Source organism: Monodelphis domestica, chromosome 1, assembly GCF_027887165.1.
Source record: "Monodelphis domestica isolate mMonDom1 chromosome 1, mMonDom1.pri, whole genome shotgun sequence".
In the NCBI taxonomy this organism is placed as follows: domain Eukaryota; kingdom Metazoa; phylum Chordata; class Mammalia; order Didelphimorphia; family Didelphidae; genus Monodelphis; species Monodelphis domestica.
Window position 1 is genome coordinate 500,319,640 of NC_077227.1, and position 6,578 is coordinate 500,326,217.

Below are 6,578 nucleotides of genomic sequence, written 5' to 3' on the forward strand. Positions count from 1 at the left end.
GTCTCATGTATAAAATGGGCAGCTAAGTGGCACAGTGGATAGAGGGCCAGTTCTGGATTTAGGAAGATCTGAGTTCAAATCCAGATTCAGATGCTTACTAGCTGTGTGACTTGGAGCAACTCATTTGAACCTATTTGCCTTAGATCTTCATCTGTAAAATGAGTTGGAAAAGAAAATGACAAACCTCTCTAGTGTGTTTGCAAAGAAAACCTTAAATGGGGTCACAAAGAGTCAGACACAATTGAAAAATGACTAAAAAACTACAAATAAAATAAGAACATTAGTATTTACTGCCTCCCTCACAGGGTTGTGAGAAAAGCACTTTGTAAGTCTTTAAGTGATATATAGCTGTTGATGGTTTATCCAAGGCTTTCTTTGCAACCGTTTGCCAATGGTGGCTCAGTGGAGAGAACACTACACCTGGAGTCAGGAAGGCTTAAATTCAAATTTGAACTCACAACTTATTGTCACTTAGCAAGACAAGTCACTTAACCTGGGTTTGCCTGTTTCCTCATCAATAAATTATTATCAATTATTATCAATAAATATTATCAATAAATAAATAAAAAATTATCAATAAATAATTACTGGATAGTAATAACGCCTACCTCTCAGAGTTGTTGTGAGGATCAAATGAGATAATAACTATAAATATTTATTACAGAGCTTGGTACATAGTAAGTGCTATATAAATGTTAGTCATTATTATTAGGAGGGAGTGAAAATGTTTTTTTAAGCCTTACCTTCTCTCTTAGAATCCCTAGAAAATATCAGTTCTGTGACCTCGAAAATGTGGGTTTCAAGACTGTGAATTGCCCAAACTGTAAGGTAATTTTTAGTGTCTTGATTTAAATCAAAAATAAGTGGTCGCCATGGGAAAAATTCCCAATACCCAAGTCAGCTGGGTTTTATGGAGATTTTAATTAATACAAATGAAGGAATTAAGGAAAGGGAGAGAAAGAGAGAATAAGAGAAAATAGTATGAAGGACTAGGCCTGAGCCTTAAGAGAGACTAGTCAGTCTTTAATCACTCACCACAAGATTTGTCCAACCATGGTGAACTCCCAAACCGAACTATGAACTCCAACTAGTCCAAACTCCAACTAAAAACTCCACCTTGAGCTCTTTCCTTTTAAAGAAAATTTTCTCTTGTGTCACCTCCCCTAAATTTTCACATTTACCAATCACAGTAGATGTTTTCCCCAGGCCTGACCATTCTTAGTTCACATCTTCTTTTGTTATCACCTTCTCTGGGTAGACAAAAACTTCACACCTCTTTTGTTAAGCTTGCCTTTTGTAAGTTGCTTGACCTTTTAGTCATTAATTTAACCTTTATAGGTACTTAGCACTCTTTTGTATTAGATCTAAAAATAGACCTAGCTTAAGGTTCTAGCTTTACTATAAGTATGAGTTAGGGATTTTTTCATTTTTTCATCAGGAGTTTACAACTTTATCTTCCCCTAAAATATGCCTAAGTATGGGTGGAGTAATGTTAAAATTCCCAATACATTCCTGATCAAGTACCTCCATTGTTTAAAATGGGGAATAGCTTAATCAAATCTTCTGAAGTAGAGTCTGAGAAATTTTAAGATTCACAATTCCAAGGTGAAGAGAGGTAAGGGCTAAGCAATTCGGATTAAGTGACTTGCCCCAGGTCACACAGCTAGGAAATATTTGAGGCTAGATTTGAACTCAAGATATTCCATCTCCAGGCCTGGCTCTCAGTCCACTGAGTTACTTAGTGAAAGTATTTAATGAATTGCAGCAAATTCCTATTTTAGGAAGAGGATAGATAATAAGATTCAGAGAGGAAGTGTCTTTCTCAGGCTAGACTCTAAGTAGCACCTCTATACTCATATTCTCAAATTTTTTAAATCTTTATGCAAAATAAACTATTAAACATGGTAAAATGATGTCTCACAACCTGCATCCCATCAGGCTGAAACGCTTTCCTTAACCCATTTTGATCTAAATCCTATTCTTAATTCAAGCCATTGGCTGGATTTACCTCTTCTATTTCTGCTCAGAATTATTTATCCTGTTTCTGAATTCCAACTGCCCTCCTAGATAGCACCACACCAAGAAGAACTTACTTGTTCTCTACCGTTTGCATGTGTGTTGGTTCTCCTTTTCTGTGTAAACTGCATGCTTTTAGAGGGCAGGGGCTAGATATTTTTTTTCCCTCCCATAATGCCTAGGACCCTTTTAGGAACATAATACAGGTGCTTAACAGAGTCTCCAGAATTCTTACTATTCGTACTTATTTCCTTATTATTTGCAGTAAATAAATTTAAGGATGGAGAACTGAAGTACTTGGCTAAAGGCCACACAAGCATCCTTTGGGTCAGTTGGCATCGCAAGGCAATTAGGCTTCATGCTTTGATAATTACAGTATTGTAATGTGTACAGAGGCAGATGTCTTGTACTTGTCTGGGTAATATCCATTTTGTATGGTGTTAAAATTGCATGGTTTCTTTCTGGATGGGAAATCACTTTGTTTGTAAAACGTTCTATTATCACACTTCATGATGAATGGGATGTGTTTATTTGTTTCTTTCTTGGTTGTCTTTATAGGATGATCTAAGGTTAATGGTAGAAATACTACCAAAATAAGTGATTTCATTGTAGTCGAATCTTTCATCTGAGCCCTTGGTTTCAGGAAACTTGAGAAGAGGAACAAACGAATATTTGGGAAAGAAAAGTTTGAATTCATTCCTGAATCTCAGCACTAGGACAGTTTCTTTGCTATTTTTTGCAAGTTACCCTCCCCCCAAGCCCACAATGTTCAGCCAATATGCAAATTAATCTTTGAATATTTATTGCCCACATGTTTATCCAGAAAAAAAAAAAGCCTCAACAGGACACAGTGTATGAATTTAAAGAAATTCATCTCTGGGCCCAACTGAGAGCTAGTTATTTCCCATACCCAATTGTTCCACAGCATCTTAACCTCTTATTAGAGTGATTTTCACCAGGCCTCATTCAGAGCATTTCCTTAAATTGACATTGAGTTCTGAAAACAAACAGATGTTACATTTGCTACTAATCTTGGCAGTTTGGGTGCCTTTGAATCTTGCCTTGGTCATATTCGGTGAAATGCAGTGTTTTCTATTTGTCTAGTCCTCTGAGAAGCTTTTGACTGTTCTGTATATTTTGTTTCAATCTCCCTCCTTACCAAGCTAAAAAAGACTTATTTGGCATTCTGGAAGAAGTTCCTGAGTGAGATATTACTCTTTAGATAAAGTTACTCAATGAGCCTTTCTATCATTTACTTTTTCATACATTGGGATTTTCCCAAGTAGGGCCATTGCAGTCCTTTTAAAACTAGGGGCCTATTTTTGAGACATTTCTTTCCAGCAAGGATTTACATATTATTGAAAAGGTGGAGGTCATTCTTTGACTGACAGTCAACGTATACCCAGAAGATAAGCTCTTTTCTATGATAAACTCCTATCCTGGGGCCCTAATATTACCCCTACCACCCTTGCCCCTGAAGTGGGCTCTGAGGATGAAGGAATTTGTTACTAGGTAAGATTCCATAGAGGACCAAAGTTCTTCTTAGGTTAAATCTATCCAAAAACTCTTGGCCAAATGAGCATGAGGAGAGGGTCAGCAATCATTCTAGGACACACACTCAGGCACTGAGTAAATTTAGAACAAGGGTTCTTAACCTTTGGGCAATCTGCCAAAGCCTATGGACCCCTTTTTAGAGCAATGTTTTTGAATATATTTAAAAGTTGCAAGAATTGAAAATGATTTCAGTTATTTATCATTAAATTTATTTTATTATGTTACATTTATTATATATTATTAAATCAGGATAATCAAGTATCCACTGAATTGAAGTTTTCACAATATTATAAAAATACAAATTCATAGGCTCCTTGTGGTTTAGCCACTAAGTTAAGACCCTCTCATCTAAGGCAATAAACCATTTGAAAAAAGATCCACAGAGACAAGATTTGTTGGAATGAATCAATCAGAGAGGGATAGTAAGGCAAAGTGAAAAAGGGTCTGGGATAGAGTTGGATTATCCTATTTATTTTCTGTGTGATTTTGGGTAGGTCATTTAACCACTTTGGGTTCAGTTTGCTCCAGTGGAAAATGAGAGGATTGGACTAGATGATTTTTTTCTAGCTCTGGATTATTCAGACTGAAGAAGATAGGTGGTACAATGGATAGAGGTCTAGACATGGAATCAGGAATATCTGAACTCAAATTAGCCTCAGATGCTTACTAATTTTGTGACCTTGGGCAAGTCATTTAACCATTATTGGTCTCACTTTTCTTATCTGTAAAAAAAAAGAGATAATAACAGCACCTATCTCCCAGAATTGTTGTGAGATCAAATGATATAACATAGGTAATTTACAAACATTCAAGTGCTACATAAGTACTAGCTATCATCATTCTTTTTCTTTTTTCCATTTTACAAGCAAACTCTTGGGGAAAATTTATACTTGCTGCCTCTATTTCCTCACCTTCCTGGACTTCAAAATCTGGTTTATTAAACCTACAGCTAAAGAGAAACTACCCTCTTCAAGAAGACTAACAATATCTTAGTGGTTCAACCTGACATCCTTTTTCTGCATCTTGATATCAGTTGTTCTTTCTATGACTCTTAACACTGTCATAAACCTTCTTTTCCTTGATACTTTTTCTTTGCCTTGGTTTCCATGACACTGACCTCTTCCCACTGATTTGATTACTCCTTCTCAATCTAGTTGGAGAGATTATCAATCACCTTTTGCCCTCTAGGCATAGATGTATTCTATGGTTTCCTTCTGAGCCCTTTTCTCTCTCTCTACACAAGAAAACCAGTGCAATCTTAGACAGCATTGTGTCTAGGACTAGTGACATGATAATCCTGCTATACTCTTGGTAAAAACCTATTTATTTATTTTTTTTAAACATTATTTTTTTTGGTCATTTTCATACATTGTTCAATGGAAACAGATCATTTTCTTTTCCTCCCCCCCAAACCCCCACCCCCACCCCTTCCCTAGCCGACCCGCGATTCATCTGGGTATCACATGTATCCTTGCTCTGAACCCATTTCCTTGTTGTTGGTATTTTTGCATTAGGGCGCTCATTTAGCATCTCTCCTCGATCATGTCCCCTCAACCTCTGTAGTCAAGCAGTTGCTTTTCCTTGGTGTTTTTTACTCCCTCTGTTTGTCCTCTGCTTGAGGATAGTTTTTGTGTGTGTGTGTTTTTTTTCTCGTAGATCGCTGCAGGTTGTTCAGGGACATTGTAAAGCCATTACTGGAGAAGTCCATTACGTTCTCTTGTACCACAATGTGTCAGTCTCTGTGTACAATGTTCTCCTGGTTCTGCTCCTCTCACTCTGCATCACTTCCTGGAGGTTGTTCCAGTCTCCATGGAATTCTTCCACTTTATTATTCCTTTTAGCACAATAGTATTCCTTCACCAACATATACCACAATTTGTTCAGCCATTCTCCAATTGAAGGGCATCCCCTCATTTCCCAATTTTTGGCCACCACAAAGAGCGTAGCTATGAATATTCTTGTACAAGTCTTTATCCTTATTATCTCTTTGGGGTACAAACCCAGCAGTGCTATGGCTGGATCAAAGGGCAGACAGTCTTTTATCGCCCTTTGGGTATAGTTCCAAATTTCCCTCCAGAATGGTTGGATCAATTCACAACTCCACCAGCAATGCATTAATGTCCCTACTTTGCCACATCCCCTCCAGCATTCATTACTTTACTTTGCTGTCATGTTGAACAATCTGCTAGGTGTGAGGTGATGCCTCAAAGTTGTTTTGATTTGCATCTCTCTGATTATAAGAGATCTAGAACACTTTTTCATGTGCTTATTAATAGTCTTGTTTTCTTTAACTGAAAATTGACTATTCATGTCCCTTACCCATTTTTCAATTGGAGAATGGCTTGATTTTTTTGTACAATTGGGTTAGCTCTTTATAGATTTGAGACCTTTGTCAGAGGTTTTTGTTATGAAGATTGTTTCCCAATTTGTTGCTTTCCTTCTAATTTTAGTTACATTGGTTTTGTTTGTACAAAAACTTTTAAATTTGATGTAGTCAAAATTATTTATTTTGCATTTTGTGACTCTTTCTAAGTCTTGCTTGGTTTTAAAATCTTTCCCTTCCCAAAGGTCTGACATCCCTTCCCAAAGGTCTGACAAAGAACCCATTTAGAATGTCATTAGTTTCTGAGGAACACATTTTAGGAAAGATATTGAAAAAATGGAGAGCTTTTGGAGGGCAGTGACCAGGATAATGAAGAGCCTCAAGTTCACATTATATGAAGAATATTTGAAAGAACTGCATCTAGTTAGCCTGGAGAATCTGGGGGGACAGAATAACTATCTTCAAGTATTTGAATGGTAGACACATAGAAGAGAGATTTAATTTACTCTTGGCCCTGGAGACTAGAAATAATGGGTAGGAGTAAATTTAGATTTATGGCAGCTAAACAGTGCAAGGGATAGAGCACTGGGCCTAGAATCATGGAGACAGGAGTACAAATGACACTAATTGTGTTAGCCTGGGCAAGTCACTTAACCTTTTGTCTCAATTTCCTCATCTGTAAAAT